At 42.1% G+C, this 26,196-nt stretch overlaps 1 protein-coding gene across 3 annotated transcripts in view; it reads right to left on the bottom strand.

The window, feature by feature from the left end:
* The window catches only part of LOC109042783 (GTP-binding protein Di-Ras2), a 504,879-nt gene that overhangs the window by 127,010 nt on the left and 351,673 nt on the right, over window positions 1-26,196 (bottom strand). Inside the window, exon 2 of one of the 3 annotated variants that reach the window (XM_072300625.1) lies at window positions 305-585. The exons of 1 other annotated variant lie outside the window; for it this stretch is intronic. The gene's annotated coding sequence lies outside the window, so the exon portion shown is untranslated. One more of the 3 variants, XM_072300629.1, reaches the window with a different exon arrangement.

Here is a 26,196-nt window from a genome sequence, read left to right as displayed (position 1 = left end):
TTTAAATGAGTGAAGAAAACTCACAAATAATACCTTTTAATAGGAGCTGTTGAGTGCGTGGTTTTCCTTTAGAAAAATAAAGTCGGAGACTTAGAACGTCGCAATCTAAAATAGGCGCGTTTTTTTTCTATTTCCCCTTTGAATATTTTGCTCAAACTTAATTTTCTCAAGAAAGGAAGGAGAAAAAAAAGGCCTAGTAGAAAGATGGAAACCGTTTCTTGTCCAAATGCCATTGAGCATCCCTTATCCTCCGTCCGAGTGAGATCATTTATGACTAAGCGCTAAAGCGTTATTATATACTCACTCAATAAGGTAGCACATCGCCACGCTCGGAAGCGTTCAATGCCGACACTTGATCGGCTCCGTAAACAAACCACTCTAACCTGTCTTGAACACCCAAAAGACCACCTGAAAAGAAATCCTGCAGGGTCCACTCGAAATTACGTGACTGGAATGGGCTGGGGACTGGCTTAACCTCTGTGGGTGGTTTTAGCCTCTAGCATCGGGGACTAACCTCGACAACATGTCGGGTGCAGATGAGAGCGAAACGCGACGCGAAGCGAAGAGCTGGCCGCCGTGCGTGAACTGGCGATGCGCCGCGCGACCGCGACAGGTCCGTGGCGGCAGGGATCAATACGAGCCGTGACGTCACACTGCTATTGCCAACTGTGTCATGCTCGCTCCGGTAGTAAGAAAGTTCATTCATGGGCTAAGCTCGTCTAGCACTCGGTGACGGCGGCGGGGGCGAAGGGAGAGCAAGGAGGGGGGGGGGAGGCGACGCGACGTCGTGGCATGCGAGATGATTATGGCCTTTCCCGCTAAAATATTGCCCGATCGGCCTTCGATTTCGTTTTTGTCGCCTCGGTTCATTTACAGACCCTTTTCGCGTTCGCGGGAGTATGCGGAAATAGGGTCTCCCGCTCTCACGCTCTCCCGCTACTGTAACACGTCGCAAACCATACGAAGAAAGGTATGGTCTCTCAAGTCGCGACCCTCGCGACTTGCGCCTCGGCCCATCGTCAACAGATCCGTGAATCAAGCGTTTCTAGCAAGTAACGCAGAGTGACACCCAAAAGTGGGCGTGTCATTGAAATGGATAGACTAAATTATAGACATAGGAGACAAAAGGAGTACAGAGGGATCCTATCAGGGAAATTGGATGATTGCAATGCTGCCATGATAGCGAAGAGAGCCGTAAGTGCAAAATTTTCGAAATCGAGTTTTCTTCAAAATTCGTCTAGGCTCTTTTAGATGAAATTACTGAGACAGCTGAAACAGCAAAATTCATCCTAATTTAATGAAAACGAGACGTATGTAAAAGCCGTAAGTGCACAAAAAATGACACAGTTATTTTTTTCAAGACAGCCGTAGATGCATGAGAGCCAATGAGAACAGTGCTTTCCAGTAAAGTGCCGCCCTCTTCTGCCAATTTCTAACCTGAAAATGTGTTTGTTGTGCGTCCAAAACGCAACCACGAAAGCATGCAGAAGATAGCACTTACGGCTGTCTTGCCTAACAATAACCTAGCATGAAAATTAAAAATACCCTTTTTATGTAATGGAAATAAAATCAGTCGATTTTGAATCATCCAAACGATTTCTAGGAGTCTTCCGGACGATTAGTGGCAATTTGACAAAGAACGGAGGCTTCTTTCAATAAAATGTTCTTGTCAGAAGCTTCTGAGCCCGTTTTCTCAAAACGGCAGCTTGGGTCATTTGTCCATTCTGCCGTGATAGCGAAGAGAGCCGTAAGTGCAAAAATGAAGTTTTGAGAAAACGGGCTCAGAAGCTTCTGAAAAGAACATTTTATTGAAAGAAGCCTCCGTTTTTTGTCAAATTGCCACTAATCGTCCGGAAGACTCCTAGAAATCGTTTGGATGATTCAAAATCGACTGATTTTATTTCCATTACCTTGAATGGGTATTTTTAATTTTCATGCTAGGTTATTGTTAGGCAAGACAGCCGTAAGTGCTATCTTCTGCATGCTTTCGTGGTTGCGTTTTGGACGCACAACAAACACATTTTCAGGTTAGAAATTGGCAGAAGAGGGCGGCACTTTACTGGAAAGCACTGTTCTCACTGGCTCCCGTCCAAAAATACCCCCTTTACAACCAAGATTCACCACGATACATTGAGCAGCCTATTAGGCCACATCCGCCATTTCGGATTTTCAAATTTTCAAAATTTGACCACAAATTCGAGTTCCCCGTCGAAAAATACCCTCCAATACCTAAAGTCAGCAAGATCGATCGAACAGGAGCTGAGAATGCCGAGATAACATTTTGCCGTCCTGCCTATATAGTTCCGAATTGCAAAAAGCGAAATCGCATCACGCAATAGAGAACCATAGTATAGGTCCCAATTGCAAAATGAACCTTGCGTGATCCTGCGACAGCAAATTTCTGCTGGGTCGCTGAAGCGGGATAGAAATCGTTTTTCAGGATTTTCTTTTTCTCAATAGTAAGTAAATACCCTCCCAATACGGAATTCATCATTATTAAAAAAAAAAAAAAAAATCGAAAATTTGACCCTAGTTCCTTATTGCATAAAACTGTCCATGTGTGTGTGGCGGTATACAAAGCTAAATATGTGTGTACACCGCCAGTATCTTTGGATACCTACATTTTGCAATTATATAATTTCAAGATAGGTTTTTTGAAAAATACCTAATCGATAGCAACTAAATATTTCTTACCTTTACAATCATAGAAATTGGCACTATTTTTTTTGCCATGGGATCAAAGGTATATCATGTGGCGTCATGGGAGGCTTCCTATTATTGTTTGACCCTGCCAAAAATGAACATGTTGGTAACATGTTGAGACTATGTTGTTACCAACTGGGTCTAAAACGCCCATGTTGATATCAAGATGATGTCAACATGGTATCAACGTGATATCAATTTGGGGTAAAAGACCAACATAATACCAACTTGCTAGCAGTATGGTAAGTCCCAATAAGATATAAACATGATAAAAAAAGATTTTGTTAACAACACTGCACAAATATGGTAACATGATGACATCAATTTAGACTTTCTTACCATCATGATAAAGAATTTATGTAAAGTTTGGTATCTGTTGGTCCCATCATGGGAACGTACAGATAGCATTGCACTGAAAAAAAAAGTTCGGTGGTTTTTACCGAACCCTTCGGTATACGGTTGTTCTCCGGCACAAATCTAAGTATTGAGGTTTTTTGTACCAAACGGCATTACGGCGTTTGGAACACACGACCAACCGAGTTCGGTAAGGTTTTACCGAACTTTTAAGGTCACGGAAACCGATCATTCGGTTATTCGCGCCGAACTTTAAGTATATATTCGGAAAAAGTCGGAAACGTCCGGTTGGCGTTTTATTATTGTATGTGTTGATCCATAGATATGTTTGAAGACGATTTTCTTATCCTTGCCTTTGTGGCCTTATTAATTTTTGAAATCCATGTTGCTATTTTTTCTGTGAGTAAATTTCCCTTTAGACTTTCTTTTATCTATTTTACTTTCGAAACTCATTTGTGCTTTGAATAAAATTTCATTTATATCTGCGGCTTAAAGTCAAAAGAATGTTGCTCGATTAAGATGAGACCAGAAAGTAATTATAAAAATTATTAAATAATATTAAAATTTTTTATTATTAATATGATAAATCATAATATAATAAATATAATATATAATTTGATAAATTTATTACAATACAATATTAATAATATAATTCATTTTTCATTAATTTATATTATTTATTTATCTTATTTCGTTTATTATATTTTCGTTTTTAAAAACTATTTATCCGTCCATATTTTATTGTATTTTTTTCATAAGTTGTTCGTACTCCTCTCTTCAAAAACTTCCCTAGTAGCAGAGCTAAATTCACAGTATATAAACAAAGTATAACCGTCATACAAGGTTATCCAAAAATCACCTACCACCCTTGTAACTTTTTTCCTAATTGAGATAGAGGTTTGAAACTTTGGGAATGTTCCTCGGTTTAAGGTAGCAACTTTTTGGTCCCCCAAAATTTTGGGGGGCGGCCTCCCTTAAGGGGGGCGGGGGCTAACTTTTTTTTTCAAATGGCAACCCCTGTTTTGTGATACCTCATCCGAAAGATAATAAAAAAAGAAAATTTTTGGCGCAAACCGCAGGTCAAAATGTTGATTTCTGACTAAATGGCGGCCGGTCAAAGTTCAAAATGGCGGAGATTTGGCATCTCCGTTTTTTATCGGCGGATTGGTCTGAAACTCAGTTATCCAGAGATTTTTGGGACGAGAAAAACGATTCTGGCATTAGTTTTCTAGAAATGTCAGTCCTTTTCAAAATGGCGGCGGTTAAAATGGCGGCTTAGAGCGGGAAGTGGATATTTAGGCTGCTTATCGTCGGATTTGTATGAGACTTAATATTCGGGGGTATTTCGGCACGAGAAGAACGAATCTTTCATTGGATTTTTGAAATTTTTATAAACTTTAAAATGGCGGCGAAAAAATGACGGAAAATCCATATCAAGGCTGTTTACCGATGGATTTGCACAAAAGTCAATACTCTGGTGGTTTTTGGCTCGGAAAAAATTAATCTTTAATTAGATTTTTGAAACACGGAATATCGTCAAAATGGCGGCGGAAAAATAACGGAAAATCCGCATCCACCATCGCCATTCGCATTTTTGCCGCCATTTTAAAGTTCTTAGAAGATTTCAAAAATCCAATGAAAGATTCGTTCTTCTCGTGCCGAAATACCCCCGGATACCAAGTCTCATATAAATCCGACGATAAGCAGCCTAAATATCCACTTCCCGCTCTAAGCCGCCATTTTGAAAAGGACTGACATTTCTGGAAAACTAATGCCAGAATCGATTTAGTAAACCATAGTATAACCATAGTAAAAGCAATATTTTAAAATTATAAGCGTTTCATCTTTGAAAGTTTCTTTTTTAAAAGTATCGAGCTTATATTTTCACCAGATATGTATTAAGTCTAATGTTAAATCCAGGAGGGCGATTTGGTATTCCATTTCATCGTGTACTTCTGATATAAGGGAACCGCGTTATCTTTGTTTGCTGCCCGACTCAAACATCGGCAACTATCAACTTTTTACCAGGTGCCCATTTTACACGAATGTCGTAGTCGTAGGTATTCTTTCTTCAGACGTGTTGTACCTAAATCGCTCTGAACAATAGTATAATTTTTGGTGTGTTTATTACTGGTCATAATTTCTGTACAGTGACAGTGTATGTATCAGTTGGTTGTGCACCTTTGTTTGTACGTGTTCACCAGTGTAATTGTGTTCAAGGTGTGTCTTAGACTGCGAATTTCTCATCACACTAAAGCCCTCGGAGGAATGCCAAGATTATTCAGAATTTCAGCTAGGCTGTCATAGACATGTCTACTCATCAATCGTCTTGCGCTGCTGCGAACCGAAATGCGCGGCCGCAATCACCAAAGATTATCTCATTAAATTCCAACCGCGGCACTGCTGCCACACGAAACTCCGTTTCAACAACTGATCCCAATTTATTGATTATCGCAGACTGTCGACTCCGGTCAATAACCATGAAACTACCAGCTCAACCATCTAGTTCAAGCCCTGAGCTGCCAAATCGCAATCCCGAAAAAAACCTCTTACAGGCCTCGGTCACAGGGATTTTAACAGTCTTGCGAGTTGAATCGACACCCGGTATCAGGGCAGTGGTCCGAAACCCTTCGTCGACAGATGACGAGGCTCACCAGGCTAAAACGGCGCTTGTACGCAGACAGGTGGTAAATACGCTGGCAGTGCCCCCTCCCTCCCCCCCCCCCGCGACCGGGGATTCCCGGTCGCTGTCTTTCCGGAAATTATCCTCGCAGTAAACCACATGAGCATGAGTAGACGTATTTTATTTCGTCGACGGAGTGATAACCACGCCCTTATTTTTTCCGCCAATAAGAGTACATTTCGTCACTCAGTCATTTTCAGTAGTGTTGCCCAGTGTTGCCCCTACCTGGTTTTCTTTGGGGGGGGGGGGGGGGGGCAGCCATTACTTTTGTTACGTACTGACGGAGTGAGACATTCTTTTTCTTATCAAAAAGTAAACAGACATGTAAACGAAAGGCCCGGCGTGAGGTTATAATAGAAACTCGGATGTAAAGTTTATCCACCTATAATATAAGCTCCGAGAATTTTCCATAACTGGTAACGTTAGGTACCAGCGTTCTATCGGGCTGATTTTCATGTTTTTTGCGGCTATCGACGGGCAATTGTCTCTAGATGAGCCCGCTCTATTCAGATTTTCAAAATATGACTCAGGTTTTTTTTTATATTACGAGGTAAAGTTGCAAATTCTTTCATTTAAACAATGTAAAATTTACTAGGGGGCTGCGCCCCCTAGTAAATTTTAAAAACACCCTGAAGGCGCTCCGCGCCATCAATGGACCGCTTCGCGGCCCTATTTTTACCCTCCTATCAGTGTTAGTTTTACTTTTCCCCTAAAAAAATACGATATGAGGTATACTTTACTTTTAGAATGAAATAATTTTTGGTTTTGATGAATAATGAAAACAATTTTTTTTAAGTCAAAAGGACGCGTTTTGGAATGACTGCTTGATGAAATATTGCAGTTTGCAGTAAAACAACGAACAATGAAAATCAGGTAATGATTAAAAAAATCAGGAGTCGGGGATCGATTCCACACGGTGGTTAAAGCGGACGCATCCGACGTCTTAGACGACTTGGCCACCGCTCGTCTATAGGTCATCGGCGCGAATCTTGTGTAGATAAGTATAGAGCTGATGCGCAGGCTACCCACCCAGCTACTGCGCATCCTCCCGCGCATAGCGGTTGCAGTCCCGGAGCATTCTGTACATTCACTCACTTTTATAACATGATTTAAAAAAAAACCTAGGTCCTATTTCCAAAATCTGATTAAAACGAGCTCATCTAGGGCCTATTAACTGTCGATTTACGCAAAAGTCATGGAAATCGGCCCGGTAGAACGCTCAAACGAACTATGACAAAAATTATAAATTTACATTGTGTAAATGGGAGAATTCGCAACTTTACCATGTAATGTAAAAAAACCTGGGTCATATTTTGAAAAACTTAATAGAACGGGCTAATCTAGAGACAATTGCCCGTCGATAGCCGCAAAAATCATGAAAATCAGCCAGGTTTATTAGAAATCACGTTATTCGCGTTATAAAAGTGTGCGACTTTACAGAATGCTCCGCAACTGCTGCCGCTATGCGCTGAGGATTGCGCACAGGCCATGTAGCCTGCGCATTGGCTCCACTCTATGAACAGAAGATTCATCCAAGAACTTCCACGGTTGGCGGTAACCGAGTCGTCTAAAAAGATGTCAAGTGAACCTCCATGTCATCCCGCGTTGCTGGATCGAGTCTCAACATCAGCACTCATTTATTACGACCTGTAAATCGTCTTACCTACGTTGTTTTACTGCAATGATTCATTAATCATTCATTGTAAAACTTATCCTTTTGAGTTCAATTTTTTCTTCTTTTTTATCAAACACAAGAATAATTTCGTTCTTAAAAGGAAAATATACCTCGTATCGTATTTTTGTAGGGGCAAAATAAAACCAACATTGATACGAAGCTAAAAGAGAAAGACGCGAAGATAAAAATCGGAAACGACAGAAATTTTTTAAAAAAATGTAAATGGGTAAATAAAAAAATGTACATGGATAAATAAAAAAAAATGTAAATAGATAAATAAAAAAAATGTAAATGGATAAATAAAAAATAATGTAAACGGATAAATAAAAAAATGTACATGGATAAATAAAAAATGTAAACGGATAAATAAAAAACATTTAGATAGATAAATAAAAAAAAAATGAAAATAAACAAAAATTAGACAGTATCGATAGTCTATTAGGCTGTTCCTGCTTCCGACATGAAAGATTTGCCGAAATTTGTTTTTCTCATGATAATATGAATTTTAGTAACGCGGCGGCGACAAAAAAAGACCGTGATGCGGCCCCTTGATGGCGCAATAAGGCGACTTAAGGGGGTTGGGCCAGAGGGTTTAGCCCCCTAGTTATACTTTATTGTGTCAACAGAAGTGTGTAGTTTGGCTAAATTGATATGTGACTTGAAGTGTTCGCATTTCCTCCCATTATTCTCTTGATTTATAATTCATCATTAATGACGCATACCCAAGAGTAGTATGAAAATGGCGACTTGACCAGGTAAAAAATCCAACAGCGTTGCATGATGGTGCAGAAAAATACGAATTAAATTGCAGTGTTGTATAGGGATTATTGTTCAATATGGCAACGCTGTAAAGTAAAAGTATTGCATGTTGCCCCTTCAATAATCGGGTTATGCAATCGTGTAATGTAGCCCCTTCAATCTGCGGTTTATGCAATGGTGTATTTTTCAAGATGGCGCAGCAGCGTTGCCGGACGGTGCACTTAAATAAATGATTTAATTATTGGTGAAATTTTGCAACATAGCATTTTACAGTGTTGCCAGATGGGGCGAGAAATTAGTTAATTATTTTATACAGTGTTGCCAGATTGTGCAAAAAATTCGGATTTTCGGACTTGTAAAAATTTTCGGTTTCGGAAGACCGTATTTTACAGTATGGGGCTGGTATCGGAGACTGCAGATTAGGGTCTGATTCGGTAATTTTCATTTTTTCAGTAGTGTGCGCTTGGAAATGCGTACGGGAACCTTGTGTTTTGCGATGAGCGACTGGGATTGGGTATTGCAATGCTCAGATTGATGAATCAAACATTTTTTTGGGTATTTACAGTTACAGTTTAAAACTGTTCGCGTTGCATACTATTTATACGAAATCCTTACTATCGATCCAACTGTTGTGACTCGCGTCCAGACCCAACCATTTGACAAAGGCCTGGTTTTTCTTGCGACGCAGAATTTTCTCCACCAGGAACGTATCCTTATAGTTGGTGGGTTGGAGTTCTTCGCGGTAGAATTTTCCTTTGATGATCGTATCGTGCGCGTCTTTCAGATCGTACGTGATCGGAACGGTCGGATTGACGCTGACAATCTAGAAAATTTCCGTGCTCCAATTCGGTGTGTATCCTTTCTCGAACATGGCTTTGAGTCTCGAGATCCGGACGTGATCACCGACATTCAGTTTTCGTCTGGCCAAACGTCTCTTTTCAATTTTACTCTGCGGCGGTCCACGAAGCTTTTGCAGGATAATCGGTACATCATTATCAGTGACATCGATTGGTTTCATCCCGATGGTGCGATGAACGCTCCCGTTATATTCACGGATGAATTTCGGTAGTAGATCTACCCACTTGTACGATCCTTGCGCACTGAACTCTTTCCACATCTTCTTTTTGAGCGTTTGGTTAAATCGCTCCACAATAGAGGCTTTGGTTGTCAAGTACGAGCTGTACATATTAATCTTGTGACGCTTCATCAATGCTTGACATTTGGAGTTGTAGAATTCCGAGCCCATGTCGACTTGTAAATGTTTCGGTGACTTTCCGGCTGCTTTGAGAACGCGTTGCAGAGCATAAGTGACATCCGTGGCCGTTTTCGATTTGAGCGGTTCGGCCCACGCCTTTTTCGAGCACGCGTCGATGACGGTGAGGAGATATCTGTATCCTTTGTTGACCGAGGCGTACGGTTGCATCTCGACGAGATCGGCTTGCCATAAATCGAACAATCCGAGAATCCGTACTTTACGACGCGGATAGTTTCGTCGTGCAGGTTTATGTAGCTCCTCGACGATCCCACGTTTTTCTGCCGACATGATAATTACCGTCAACGTCGTCGTCGTCGTCGTCGTCGTCCGCTCTCTCGATTCAAATGCTGTTTCGATGCTACTATTTTAACCAGACGATTGTAAGATCGTTGAAGTTGGTGGATACGCTCCAGACAGTGTTGAATTAATTTCATAGCTTCCTTCCACTTCCGTTCGGACCATTGTTTGTTCACCGCATCCTCATCGCTTTCGGGATCTTGCACTTGACGAATCCGTTTGTTCGATACGATATAATTTCCGTCGGAATCCAGTGAGAATCCGTCACCTTTTGGACCGCGGCGGAATTTCGATCGGCCAAAACCGTCCGTGTGACTCATCTCAACACTATTTTCCTTTCATTCGATTCACAACCTCTAGTTGACTGATCCTATTTTCCAGTCGTGATAATTTCGTCTCGAGTCGTTGCGCGATACTTTTGTATTCTTCCATTTTCTCCAAACAAACCTGTGTCGAATTCATAGCTTCCGTCCACCTCGAGTCTGTCCATTGTTTGTTCACAGCGTCGGTATCCTCTTCGGGATCTTGCAGTTGTCGGATCCGTTTGTTGGATACAAGATAATTCCCGTCGGGATCCAGTAAGAAACCGTCTCCTTTGAGACCTTGCTTCGTGTTGCGAACGTAAGTCCCTTTCGATCTTCCAAACCGGTCGGTGTGACTCATTTTTGTGCGGATCCTATATTTAGTGGATGTAATCCGCTTCGCGAAGCTCCTCGACGATACTCAGAATTTCACGATCGTGATCGGTGTGACCAGCTTGTTTCGAAGCTACAAGTAAAACGAGACGTTGGACCAATTCGTTCGGATCGTCCCAATAGACGAGTTCCCGTTTCGCACGATGAATTTTGATACCGGAGCCTTTCTTCAGTTTTTTACGCGATGACTTCCTCGTTGATCTCGGAGTCGATGTAGCGAACAAAGGTTTGATGAGATCGCGGTATTTTTGACTGCGGTTCGAGTTGGGTCTACCGTGTGGATGATGATCCCTCCGATGCGCATTGGTGAGCGTAACTACTCGTTGGAATTTAGCGCGATCATCTGCTGTGTAATTACGCGGATGTTTCTTAAAAAGGAGCTCCAAGAACCCGGGTGTCGGTTCGAACACCTCATCGCTACCGTCCAAGATTAGTCGTCCGTCCGAATCGAAACTTATGGTTCGGTTTCCGATGAGAAAGTTTCCGTTGATCGCTTTCCGCACACCATACGCGGGATCGGATTGTTTCGGATGTTTTTCCAGATCGTCCAAGTAGAACTGTACGTTCGGGGCAGTGATTGTGTCTCGAGAATCGACGTCGTCGTCTTCCGTGCGACCCGTTGTTTGTTCTTTATCCGTTGCGTCTTGGAACGATTCATCATCATCATCATTTTCATCATCCTCCTCCTCGTTTGAGTCGTTATCATCATCATCATCATTGTTCATATTTTTCGGTGATCCGAACGAAGCAAATAAACTATCAACAAACATTGTTTTATCTTTCGTTTCCGATTTTGAAGGTTCGATCTTGGTTTTCTTTTCCTGAGGAGCAGCAACAAGTGCGGGTGTTGACGACGAGACAGTTTTCTGCAACGCTGCGAGCGGATCTGTCAACGGTTTGAAAACTTTCTTCAACGTCACCTGAGCGTCCGCCTCTCCGGTGCGAATGGTATTTAACTTCCGTTTGATATCTTGACGGATTTTATCGATACTACCGTATTTCTGAGCGATCGTCGACAACGATAAGTTATCCATCTTGTACAATATAAGTATCGAAACCTTTCCGGTACCTTCCCTCGTTCTTATTACTATCTTTATCGATGACTAAAAACCCGTACTTGTCCTGCCAGCACACCGAGCAGATATGTCTGAAATCTTCGAACGTGAAATCTGTGTTGACGTGATCGTCGTAGATGTGTCGCAAGTTTGTATTGTCCTGTTTGAAAACTACGAGCAGGTTAGCGTTATCGCGAATCAATTGTTTCGGTATGCGAGAATAAGTTTGACACAAGTAGAAACTATCGACCGAGCTATGCCTTCCCATACTAAAATAATCCCGCATCGCATTTTGTTTGTCACAGGCGACATCATCGAAAATAAAGACCGAGTCCGATGCGGCATCGTTTGGTGGAACAATCTCGGCCGTGTCCGAATAGACGTTGTATCCGAGACCGTCGATTCCGTCGAATATCTGACGCAGTTCTTCGTACTTGGGTTGGAACGGTGTCTTGGAGTACAAGTACACGTTGCGGAACTTCAATCCGTTCGGATGTTGTAGCAAGCAAACCATCACGTTTGTTTTACCGCAGTTGGACGGTCCGGCGACAATGCAACGGATACTATCCGGTAACAGTTCACTGTGTCGTCGTCGTCGTTGTCGTCGGTTTTCATTTTGCTTCTTCCGTTTGTCGAGGTTCGGGACTCGCAGTGACTTTCTTTGCTTGACGAGTCGCATCGTATTCGTTCCCTATTTTATCGGACAGTTATTTTTTTACTTCTCCGTATAAATAGTATGGACATTTTCGTCAGAGTATGTCACCGAGAAGATCATCAACTTGCAGCAAAACCAATCGAGGACGTGGACTGTTAAACTCGTTGATAAATTCACTACCGTTCGAACTACACTTACCGGGCGACTACAGGTACTGCGGACCGGGCACTCGCCTCGCAGAACGATTGAAACGCGGAGATCCGGGTATAAATCCGCTCGACGAAGCTTGCAAGTCCCACGACATCGCTTACAGTAAGACCAAAGACACCACCGAGAGGAACAAAGCCGATCTCATACTTGCGGACAGAGCTTGGGAACGTGTGAAAGCGTCCGACTCATCGTTGGGTGAAAGAGCGGCAGCATACGCCGTAACGAACGCTATGAAACTCAAAGCCAAACTCGGAATGGGACTAAACAAGACGGTGGCAGCGAAAAAACCGAAACCTAAGAAGAAGAAGAAGAGAGCGTCGAAGAAGAAGACAAAACCGGTGGAGCGGTCGATTGAACGAATCTTGGCTCTCACAAAGATGGGTGCCGAGGCGTCGAAAACGAAGAAGAAGAAACCGGCGGAGCGAATCTTGGCTATCCCGAAGACAGGTGCCGGAGTCAAGAATCTCCTGACGAGTATCGGTCTGGCCGCGCGAACAATCACACCGGTAGCGAAAATGATCAAGACGGTCATCGACGGATCTTTGAAGAAGAACGTACACCTCGGTGAAGGATTGTACTTGCGACCGTACCGTAAAGGTTACGGACTTTACTTGAGACCTTACCGAAAGAATTTAAACTGATCCGTGAGCTACCGCGCCGAGCGATGACGGATGTTGAGTTGAGGATCGCTGCGACAGAACAATTACGAATCCCGCATTTCCGCGGTGTGTTCATGATCGATGAATTGGCGACCAAGAAACCCAAACGTCCCGAGTGTGGTATCATCAATCTGGACCGAAGCGATGGAGCCGGTACACATTGGACAGCATACCGGATTTCAAAGAGCGGTAACGCATTGTACTACGACAGCTTCGGTGATCTACCACCACCCGTTGAAATTACGCGATACATTTTACGCTCACGCGGTAGCTCAACGACGACGACAATAGGATACAATTATGATAGCGAACAAAATTTCAACTCGAGCGTCTGCGGGAAACGATGTTTAGAATGGCTCGTACAAACCAGGAATATATAGTATTCTCGAAACCCGAATATGGAAACTCAGAAAAGATGTCACACGTTCATGTTGACGGGGAGGAGCAACGTTCTCGAGTTTGCACTGCCTAGACCTCTCGAGTTGTTCGGTCCTTGCGAGATCGGTCTGACGGGTTTTGTAACTTATTATTCCATCCCGAACATCGACATAACGAACAGACTGCTTTTCTACTCCGAGAGCCCTGAAGAGAATTACTCGGCAATTTCGTTCCCGATCGGAGCCTACGAGATCGAGGGTATACAAGAATACTTGCAGGGAGAATCTTGGCGGAGCGGAAGCTATCAAACTCAAAGCGAACAACGCTACGCTTAAAGTAAGCATCAAATCCAAGTACTGGATCGATTTCCGCAGACCCGGCACTTTACGTAAGGTGCTCGGATTCGGAAAGCGTCTCTTGGCACCGGACGAATGGCACGAAGCTGACTATCGCGTCAACATCTCACCTGTAAACATGATATGCATCGAATGCAGCATCGCCGACGGTGGATACGTGAACGGGGTGCGCGGACATCACATTTATGCGTTTGCTCCCGATATCGAACCAGGATTCAAAATGGTAGAGCAACCGTCGACGATTCATTACTACCCCGTCTTGGGTGATAAGATCCAACGTTTGCTCGTTAATATAGTAGACCAACAAGGAAGAGCGATCAATTTCGGTGGTGAAGAAGTGACAGTGCGACTGCACGTGAGACCGCTAACTTATGGGTAAACGAAGGATCCAGAACGACGACAACGATACGTTCCTAAATTCTCTCGCATATAATAGTATTGATAATCCACGAACTAGTTGTCAACAACAGCAACAGCAACAGCAGCAGAGGAAAACTTTGACCGAATATTCCAAGAGAGCTCTCACACAACTCGGATTCGTGGTGAAAAATCCGAAATAAGAACGAGATGGAAGCTTGGCGACAAGAGATCATCGAATACGAATACATCCGTTTCGGTCCGGTCGACGAACGGCGTGGAAACAACGATTCGATCCGGTTCACCCCCGATACCCACGGCCTGATCACCGTGCCTCAAGATTCGAGGATCTTCATGCGTTTAGAAGTGAAACTCGAGAAAAATCCTGGAGCCGCCGCAGATGCTGCGAAACCTAAAGTCAAGTGGGCTAACAATTATCCCCTGCACTTGTTCGACCGTATGCAGTACAAAGTGAACGGGACGGAAGTCGATAGCATGCAGTGTGTCGGAGTGACATCGACCGTGAAAAATTATCTCACATACACTAGAGCGGAAACCGCGGGACTCGCAACTTCCGGGTTTTGTGACATCTCTCATTCATGGGCCGAATGGGATATGACAACGTTGGATGAAACTCAGTGCGCTGTCGTTCCGTTGTCTTCACTCAGCGGATTCGCAGTACATTTCAAAGACGTTCTAGTCAGATGCTCGCAAGAGTTGATCCTAGTGCGCAGTGGTACGGATAAGAACGCATATTATATCACCGACGCGGCGACCGCGGACGGTTACACCATCAAATTTAAAATAATCGAAATCTATTGGGAGATTCCCGTCGTCAAATTCACATTGGAACTGGAAAAACAAATCTTGCTCAAGATGAAGAAGAACGACAAGATGAGTTTCGGATACATGAATTGGGAATCGCACGACATCCCGGGGATTTTTCCGACCAAGACGTTCAAATGGAGCGTAAGAACAACCAGCAGGCACAAGCCCAAATTCGTGGTGTTGGTATTTCAAACGGATCGACGGGACAATCACCTGAAGGATTCCTCTCGTTTCGACCATGTAAATGTGCGCTCGGTCAGCGTTCAAATCGGTGAGCGTCGGTTTCCTCAAGTTGATACGATCTACGATTTCCCGACTATGGATTATAATCACGCCTACCTGAACTACACCGATTTTATGAGAGACTACTGGAAAGGTGAGAAACTCTGCGAGCCAGCTATGTTGATGAAAATTTCAAAGATCGCGCGATTTTTGTCATCAAATGCGTTCAAGGTGAAGATCTAAAAACAGCTCCGGTGGATATCACGTTGACCGTTGTGGTAAAAGAGAATTTCCCGGCCAACACTACAGCCCAAGTGATTCTGATCACGCCTGTGAAGTATTCGTACGAACTACTGCACGGAACCGTGAGGCAATTGGATTGATCTTAAGCAAAAATTTAAAAAAAAAAAAAATAACATGTTTATTTTTTTCATTTTTTTTACTTTATTTATTTTTTTTTTTTTTTCAACCATTACATCATTTACAAAAGAATACAATAATACATACAATATAAATCAAGCTGCAACGTTTGGAACGAGTGCGAATTTATATGTTCTTCCGATCGGGCCTTCGTAGATGAGATCGAAGGATCCAGCGTTGATATCCTGAATTGCATCGTCCGTCAAACGGTTCGTAATGTGCGAAGGTAGGAAGAGGAGACGATGATGATTCTCGAAGATGATATCAGCGGCAACGGTGATCCCGTACTTGGTTGGTATTTTGATGAGTTTGTTCATCTTGTAGCGGGCGTTTACAGTCAGCTCTTTAGCGTTGACGATCAAGATTGAATTGTTGAAAACTTCCATGTCGTCAGTTCTTTCAAGGTACGGACTGATTCCAATTTTCGTGCGCTATATATTTCGAGTGAAACAAGTTGTCTGCTATATTAAGCACGGATGATTTCAATTTTCGACTGCTATATTTCGGTTCGATAATTCGTCTGCGAATGATTCCACTTTTCGTGTGCTATATATATATTAAGTCGGGTTGATTCGACAATTTGTCTGCTATATTAAGCACGGATGATTTCACTTTATCTGTCTGCTATATTTCGGTCAGTTCAATCTGAGTGTTCATCTACTACTCCTTTATTATTATCGGGGTGATTCCTTTGTTCGTCTGCCACTATAATCTTCTCCTGCTCTTGCATGATTTCATCTTTGAAATAATCACGATAAAAAGATTCCGACATCCACATACACAATCGGAATGCGTTCGACATAGCGCAGAATGGATGTACTAAAGGACACGTATATGCTGTCGACCAACGAGCCAATAGTCGCAAGGACGGACAATCTTTAGTGTCCAAATTTACAACGATACATTTTTCCGGCACGAAACCCTTAATGAAATTTCGTTTTTGTTCACCTTTAACATAAAGTACATCGTAGCGGTTCCCGATGCGATTCATTTTTGAAGTGAATTCATCGTACTCGAGAAACCCGCTTTCCCATTCCAAGTGATGATAATTGCGTGTTAACCAGTTGTTTGTCACAACGTCTTTAGCGCTCAACATGCTGCTCGGGAACGGAGGTTTGAATAAATAGAGTTCAGTTTCAGTACACTTCATGTCCACAAGACCAAACTCTTTGACGATGAATTTTCCTTGGCTCCAAAAACCTTGTACATCGAGACAAGCCATCATTTGTTCGTTCCGTTAGTTACACTTTTACTTTTTTCAAATTCGAGGTTTCTTAACTGACGGTTCTCCAGAATTATTTATAGTATTTATACGAGGTTGTTTAACAGCAAGGATTTTTTCTCAACTCTAGGCGAACTCGATGACAAACAATATATTCTAGAGGACGGAGTGAACACTGTTCCTATTTTCAAATTCGAGGTTTCTTAACTGACGGTTCTCCAGAATTATTTATACTATTTATACGAGGTTGTTTAACAGCGAGGATTTTTCTCAACTCGGTCTCGGCTCCGCAACTTTCATCCACCATGCAAGGATCGTCGTCGATGTCACGATGACCCCAAGGAACAGTGCTAACACCGTCTTCTAAAATACAACGTTTATCGTCTAAGCCGGAGAGGGTTCTTTTTGTACTTTCAAATGAGTATAGTTGGTGTCTCCGCGCCCCGATCCTACGCATCGGGGCGCTCATTCTCGATTCAGGATCCTTTAATACTGTGAGAAAATTGACAAAGTTTAGCGATCTTACCACTGCTGTTGATATTCCTTTTGCCCTTTTCTCTGTTTCCCCGTTGCTGAAACGATATGCATACATTTTGGGTCGCAGCGCGACAAACTCAGCAATGGGTGTTCCCCCCGTTTCATCCTTAAAACTACCCATTACTTTACGGTTTGTCGCGCTGCGACATTGATGACCTTCTGGGAAGTTGGAGGTGTCGTACAAGTGTAGATCTGTCATCATATCATCGTAGACGTTCGGTGTAGTCAACTCGTAAATGAACGAGTCCGTATCCATATAGAGAAGTTGAACTTGGTCGGGATTGTACTTCTTAAGCATGTGATTATAGTGGAATTGATACATGTGTACTTTACTCAGATCTAAGATTGAAAAACCAACAATCATTGGTCTGTCTATGACGACCTCTGTTCTCCGTAAATGGATTGCTACCAACTCTTCGTCGAAAATCGTGCGATCTACGAAATCGACCCGTGAGATGGCTTTCAATATCTGTCTGCTGTTTGTACCCAATTTAATATTCTTTCGCTTCAACGGGTTCTCGATAAATTTTCCGTAGCAAGCGTTGCTGCACAGTTTCAGGAGCGTTTGGTGGAACGGATTCGTAGCGTCCCGTCTCAACCGGGCGTTCAGCTCGATGAAGGGTGCCAAGAAAGGAGCCTGACGGAATTTGATGGCCCGGTTGACGCTCAGGAGTTTTAATCCTTGACCGAGCGCTTCTTTCAACATTACATAGTGGATAACATAGTTGTTTTTATTAGCTAGAGTCGTCAATAGTTTCGTATATTTCCCCGCTCCCGATGGTGGTATTTCGTTCTTGCACAAGAACGGAAGGTCCTTGTGCAGGTCGTGGAGGTGTTCTGGATATTCAATATCTACATCGAGTATGTACCCGAAAGGAGCGTCGTCGGGATGGTTGATTATAGTTTTCGCCAGAGTTAGCAACTCTTCTCCTTCCGGGACCCAAGTGTAGTTATCGTAGGGTAGATGCTTTCTCATGGTGTGTGCGTAAAGTGCCGTCACATCCAAGTATTGTATATAGTTCACTGGTTTTTTAGGATCAAACTGATCCGGTATCAAAGGATTGTTTGCGAGAGCGTGCCGTTTCACCACCTGTGTTATCCCACCTCGGATCGAGCTCATAATCATGAATACCATATCCATATCATTGAAGAGTTGGATTTTCGCTTTAGTTATTTTTAAGAAGGCGTCGAAAGCGAAACCGGGTAGCGTTAAGTAGTTGGCACAGTCCAAACCATAGTTTTTCATTCCAAAGAGTCGGAACTCCTCGAACACATCGCTGAGGAGGCACACATCGAGTCGCAAGTAGAAATCTGAATACTCGCCGAGATTACGGAAATTGAAAGTTTGCCAAACTTGGAGAAACCGTTCGTATTCCTCTTCGGAGATGTCCGTTTGAGTCAGGGTGTTGAAGAAAGCCTCTCGCGGTGGTGGACGCGGCTCGTTCAGCTTGGCCGGATTGTCAACGTAATCGTACGGGAACGGAGCTTTCCGACAAACCATATCGAACTCATTGTCTGTGCGAGTGAGCTTCCTCGTGCGAACGAAAGATTCGCGCGGGATCGTCTGAACCAGTTTATCCAACGACGCGGGGAGGAAACGGAACGAGTCGATGAACTTGATCGAAAACCTGTTTCCCAGATGGACCGTCATGCTGATGTAATTTTCCTCCGTGTGTGGTATTATGTCGACGCGATGAGGATACTTGTTCAGAGCCAGCACTACCTCGTGGAAATCGTACCTACTACCATTGTGCAGGACGACTCTAACACATTTCTCATGTCGGAAAATAAGATTGCAATTTGAACATAGCGCCTTTCGATAATTGGACCCTGTTTTCCCTCCCGCTCTCTTTTGATGGTCATGATCCCTTACCTTTACGATACCTGGTTGTGAGAAATCCACCTCGCAATGTCCACACCTATTTTCCGCTTCAAATGAGGCCCGGTCTTCATGTGTCATGATTATTTTTCCCTCTTTATCATTGTAACTCTTACTGATTCTTCCTACCAGAGTGATTATATCGTCCAGAAATTTGATATGTGCCTCCTCGCCACGGTACAGTTTCGGTTCCGTCATTTTAAATTCGGGATCCTCCGTGACGAGGAGGTAAGCGTAAGAATTTGAGATGTGCCGCCTATACGCAGACGCTGGATGCTCCGAGTCACCATGAAGTTGTTCTAAGTAGGCTTCAAAGTCTGCATAAATTACGTAATTATGTTTTATTTCCTTATGGTGATTTTTGAACTTGAGGTATCGCTCGTCGGGAAATGAAGCTAGGAATGCGTCTTTGCTTACCAAAGAGCAAAGAACTTTATGTTGATTCAATTGCTCCATCGAGTACTTGTGCGTAAAGCATTTCTTGCAGATGTAGATACGATGTTGATGTTTTGTCAACTGTTTACGTACAAGTTGTTCAAAGTTCTTGATCCAGCAATAATGGTAACTGAAAGGTACGGGGGTTGAGAGACATAGTAGGTCGGTGTGGTCCTCTCTTTCCGGGTCGGCAACTTTAATTGGGTAAACTGTATACTTTTTCTTGTTGGACACCAAACTCTCATGGAGCCCAAATACCGAGACCGATACGTTGTTCCTTTTCTCGAATTTGATAATATCATCTATGCTCGTGGGGAATCGAACGACCGAGAAATCATAATGATGGAGTATATCTACATATTTAGCCGGATCATATTTATGCTTCTCTTCCTTCGGGACGAACTTTGCCAACATTGCGAAGAAGAAACAATCGTTATATTCACCGTTATTTACATTGACAACATTGTTCGTTCGAAACGGAAGCTTAACGTACGTTCCTCCTCGATGTAAAGCGTAATAGCGGTTGACACGTAGCTCCATACCTTGTATCTTCTTCAGCACCCACCCGGATCCGTTCATGTGAAAATCGAATGACTCTTTATTGATCTTGGCCCTGAACTTTTCATAATACTCGTCCAGATCCGTTGACGCGAAAATAGCTTCGTTTTTAGTCTTGAATTTTTTCAACTGCATTCCTTCCTTGTCCTTATCGTCAGCTTTCTCGTACTCAGCGTAAACTAGTATATTTACCTTCAATGCCTCGTCGGTGAGTTCTTCTTTAATTTTTCCAATCACGAGGTCTTTAGCTGATAGTAGGTAGTCATCGATGATGAGAATCTCCGGTTGGAGGTTAGTGATGAAAAATGTTTTCAACCTGCTTTGACAAGCAGTCTCGACTTGAACCATCGGTACTTTAGTCTCAAACAAATTTCTTATGTGACTTGCAGATTCTTCATGTTTTTCTCTTTTATGGTATGAGATCTTGCACGTGTCACAATATTCTTGATTCTCATCGTTGTTGTCATCGGTAGGTGATGAGGTGTCCTTCATGGTGGACATCTTTTCAATATGTTCGGGAGATTGCTCATGATTCTCTCCCTCCGCATAAAACTCATCACAAAGATCACAATGGATGAGCGCGCTGTGCTCCTGTTTAATATGCGTTTCATCGTTGATACCCTCCTCCTTCTTAATTAGTTCTGCACAGTGTTCGTGCTTTCACCTTGTTTATAAAATTCATCACAAATATCACATTGGATGAAAGTTTCAACAATCTGTTGTGTTTGTTCTTGAGCAGCCATGATAAAGATACTATTTTAAGCTCTACGTTTTCCGAGTCGGTAAGAAAAGGAAATCTACACTATCTTAACGTTTGCTAGATTCTGTTCATTAAGAAAATTTCATAGCGAACAACTGATACTATTTTAAGCTCGGGGTTTCTCTGAGTTTGTCACCACAGAAAATCTACACGATCTTTACGTTTGCTAGATTCTGTTCACTGAGAAAATTTCAGAGGGAACAACTGATACTACTTTAAGCTCTAAGTTTTCTGAGTTTGTCACAACAGAAAATCTATACTAGCTCTACGTTTGCTAGATTCTGTTCATTGAGAAAATTTCAGAGCGAACAAGTGATACTATTTTAAGCTCTAAGTTTTCTGAGTTTGTCACAACAGAAAATCTATACTATCTTTACGTTTGCTAGATTCTGTTCATTGAAAAGATTTCAGAGTGAACAAGTGAAAACTATTTTAAACTCGAGGTTTTCTAATGTCATCAAAACCTAGACCGACGGACTTTCGCTCGGAGACAAATTTACACTTTTCATAACCGAGTGAAAAGAAACTGTAAAGTCATAATTTACCTCAGGGTAAATATAGTAGTAGTATTCGTTCACCACCAAACTCGGTTACACTCGGAGAAAGTGTGTAGTCATGATTTAGATCAAAGTTAATATAGTAGTAATTCTTAATCACCAGATTCGGTTACACTCGGACAAACTGTGTCGTCGTAATTTAAATCAAAGTAAATATAGTAGTATTTGCTAATCACCAGATTCGGTTACATTCGGACAAACTGTGTAGTCATAATTTGTAGTAGCAATATAAAACTACGCTTTCATGCAAGTGGGAAAAATTAACAATTCTAGTCAGGGAACGTATAAATAGTGTCGAGGAAGTGTGATCGATCATTTCAAAACAAGAACTCGTCAAGTATGGACGCTCCAACCCTCAAATCACAATCGATTAGAGCGATGAACACCTTGGACACGGTATATGAGGCTCTCTCTTTCAAGATTCCAGGAATACGAGCAGAGCTTTTGAACAAGTTTGCCAGACTCCTTTTTCCTGACAAGTTGTTCCACCATCTTAAACTCAGCTCAATAGACACTTCCGATCCCGTCGGGTGTTATGGGTTAGTTGAGATAACGGAAAGATTTTGCCATCTCCTAGAACGTGTCGCAGACGAGCATGAAATAATGTACTTCTTAAAGCAGGGGTACAAGAAAGTAGACGAACGGGACTGGAAGATATGCAGACTTTTGAGTGCGATTCGCATAGTATTATACACCACTGAGAGGAGAGCGGCTCTCTATAGTAAAGATTTCGTATAGGTAAATAGTATGCATTCTCTTCTCAGTATCGCAAGGAAAAAATCATGATTGATAAAATATTTCTCATCACCATCATCATTGCTGTTGTTGGAGTGAATTCCACAACGGTAGCGTAAAACTCATCCGAAGCAAACATCACAATGTGCCCGGTCTGTCCGGAAATCAAATGCGCACCCTCTACCTTGACGGACGTTCTTCTATTCATCTTGAGTTTACTGGCGCTTATGTGCTCCGCTCCGTACCTGTACTCTAAGTACATATCATCCGACTGCAAGTTCCGTTTCATCAGGATGGCCCGGAAAAATAACAATCGGGAAGTTGATGATATAAGTGTTGATTTAAAGTTCGGAGAAGGAGAAGGAATCGATGTTTGTGGTTGACAACCCTCATGTTTTTAGAACGCGTACGTTTTCTAAACGCGTTTGCGTTTTCTAAACGCGTTTGAGTTTGCGTTTTCTGAACGCGTTTGCGTTTGCATTTTCTGAACGCGTTTGCGTTTTCTAAACGCGAACTGTTTTAAACTGTAATTTTAACTGTAAATATCCAACAAAAAAAAAAAAATAATAAAATTTTTTGATTCATCAAACTGAAAATTGCAATATCCAATCCCAGTCGCTCATCGCAAAACACAAGGTTCCCGTACGCATTTCCAAGCGCACACTACTAAAAAAAGGAAAATTACCGAATCAGACCCTAATCTCCAGTCTCCGATATCAGCCCCATACTGTAAAATACGGTCTTTCGAAGCCGAAAATTTTTACAAGTCAGAAATCTCGGAAACGAAAAGTCGTATTAAAATTCGGTCAGTACAGTTTTCCGATCTTCGAAAGTGGAAAAGAATCGCATCGATCCGCAACGGATTGGACGAGGGTGATTTTCCGAAAATTTTTCAATTTCCCGGATCAGACCCTAATCTACAGTATCCGATACCAGGCCCATACTGTAAGATACGGTCTTCCGAAACCGAAAATTTTTACAAGTCCGAAAATCCGAATTTTTTGCACAATCTGGCAACACTGTATAAAATAATTAACTAATTTCTCGCCCCATCTGGCAACACTGTAAAATGCTATGTTGCAAAATTTCACCAATAATTAAATCATTTATTTAAGTGCACCGTCCGGCAACGCTGCTGCGCCATCTTGAAAAATACACCATTGCATAAACCGCAGATTGAAGGGGCTACATTACACGATTGCATAACCCGATTATTGAAGGGGCAACATGCAATACTTTTACTTTACAGCGTTGCCATATTGAACAATAATCCCTATACAACACTGCAATTTAATTCGTATTTTTCTGCACCATCATGCAACGCTGTTGGATTTTTTACCTGGTCAAGTCGCCATTTTCATACTACTCCCAAGTAGCAGTGATCGCGATAAATTGCGATTTAATCGGAGAACGTATCGCGATTTTATCGACGTCGATTTATTGTAATATTATCGGATAAAAAATCGCGATAAATTGCAATTTCATCGCATTAAATTGGAATAAAATTGCGATTTTATCGACGGAAACTTATCGCAATATTATCGGGAGAAACATTGCGATAAATTGAGATAAAGTTTCGATTTTATCGAACGCGATTTTATAGAGATAAAATTTCAATAAATTGCAATTTCTCATCAACGCCCACTAACGCATGAATGACGCTTAAGAAAGATTTTTCTATGCCGCCGCCGCCGCCCCCCCCCCCTTTAAAGATGAAAATGTGCCAACTTCTATAATCGCCTCTGCATGGTCATATGGGATAGGGTATGAAGTGGGGATGGGAGTGAGCGGAGGAGGAGTGGGGTGACGCGGAGTTTGTTTTAAGGGGTTAAATTGCAATTAGCGGAGGTGTAAGAACGGTTCGATACGGGGTTGGGCGTGGGGTTTGGATGGTGGAAGGTACGCCCACACTGAGAAAAAATTCTCGGCGTTTTTACCAAGGTCCGTCGGTAACTTTACAATATCACTTTTTTTTAACCAATTATTGGTAATATTACCAAGAGACTGGTAAGCTTACCCAAAAACCTATTTTTGCTGTTTTTTTCAGGTGAGAATACTACTTTTATTGGTAATTAATTCCCGGTAAATTTACCATTTTATCTCGGTAATTCTACCACAGTCAATAAAAAATATTGGCGTTTTTACCAAGGTTCATCGGTAACTTTACCATCTCACCATTATTGGTAGTTTTACCGAGACAAAATGATAAGATTACGAATAGACCCTTATTTTACCAACCGTATTTCAAGGTATGAAATAAAATACAGAGGAGGGAAAATAAAAAAAAGTCCAAAGAAAACTCGGTGTCAGTCTACGCAATGACAAAAGTTGTGAGGTTGCGAAGCGCCGATCCATCTTGACTTGAATTCGCACTGATTAACTAAATAGTGGCCATAGCCTAGCGGCAATGTGCTGGCCTGCTACCGCTGCGACTCGGGTTCGAATCCCCGCGGAGGCTCCAGGGATTTTACGCTCGTCTTCGTCGCAAAGGACCTGACGTCTGAACCGGACGGAAATCGGCTGAAGACAGGTGAGTCCGCCACGCAAGTTATATGGCTCGCGGCGAGATACAGCGCAAACCCCATTTTTTTGTCGATTTTATCGGCGATAAAGTCGCTAGAATCATCAACATCTGAGCGATTATACTCGATCTCATTGCGATTAAATCGTGAAAAGATCGAGGATAATCGCACAGATGTTGATGATCCTAGCGACTTTATCGCCGACAAAAAATCGCAATATACTTTCGAAATATCGCGATTTTTCCGTTGATAAATGCTATACTTTGGTGCATGCCTCGTTTATTTCTTCTCTGAAAGTGGGCGGATCAGCAATGCTCTACTGGCTTATTTCTGTGACCTAATCTCTCGTAAGTGATACATTTGTTAGCGTTAAAGAATGTAATTCAGTTAATGTATACATTGACTAGTTAAAGTATACATTAACTGAAGCAGCCAGTTAAAGTGTGTTATTAGATTTTTATTACACATTTTAACTAGTTATTTTATAGAATAACTAGTTAATTCATAGATTAACTGGGACCTGTCAGTTAAAGTATAAAAAGGGAGGAATCTTTGAGCCCCACTTTTGGAGGACATCCAAGCATCGCCTCAAAAGGGCTCCTTTTGATACCCGAATGGAAGGCCCTGTTTTTTTGAAATTGGACAAATCTCAGACCTCGACTCCATTTCGTTGTTCCGTTGTCTTTACACCATGCAAAGACCATATTCTCGACGTCTTGATTTGCCCTCTCTACACTTTCTTGACCCTGACTATGTCTCGGTTTACCGTGCACAATTTTTAATTCAGCCCGCATTTCCCTCAGACACTCTATCACTGAATTGCAAATTTCCCGGCCGTTGTCCGACTGTAATACTGCTGGGGCTCTAAAAATCGTGAAAATGTCTAGCAAGTTGTACGCAACCTCATCTGTTGTTTTTCTCTTTATAGCTCGCAAACTGACAAATTTCGAAAGATAGTCTTGATAATTTCAAATAAATTTGAATTCACCATAGGGCTGCGACTGCAAATCAATCAAATCTAATTGACAGCGACTATTTACGTGGGGAAAAATTATAGGTTTTACAACAATGCCCCTTTTCATGACGTTCTTCTTTACCTGACAAGTTTCACTAAAGTCTAAAACATTTTAACTTGGGCTTGAGTAATGTTTTTATAACGGACATTTAGTTCGTGCATCATGAATAGCCGTTTGTTTTTGTTTTGATAATATGACATGATTTAATTGTGACTTTCACACTTTACCTGTGAGCCGCCCGTTATTCTATAGAATAACTAGTTAAAGTGTGCAACCCACAAAAATTCTACACTTTGTCTGGCCGTTTCAGTTAATGCATACTTTAACTAGTTCATGTATACATTAACGGATTACATACTTTAACGCTAACATATGGATGATTTTGAATTAATTTATGCAATTTTTAAATGATAT

This window comes from Bemisia tabaci, chromosome 1 (assembly GCF_918797505.1).
Source record: "Bemisia tabaci chromosome 1, PGI_BMITA_v3".
NCBI lineage: Eukaryota > Metazoa > Arthropoda > Insecta > Hemiptera > Aleyrodidae > Bemisia > Bemisia tabaci.
This window is presented reverse-complemented; position numbering and strand designations above follow the sequence as displayed.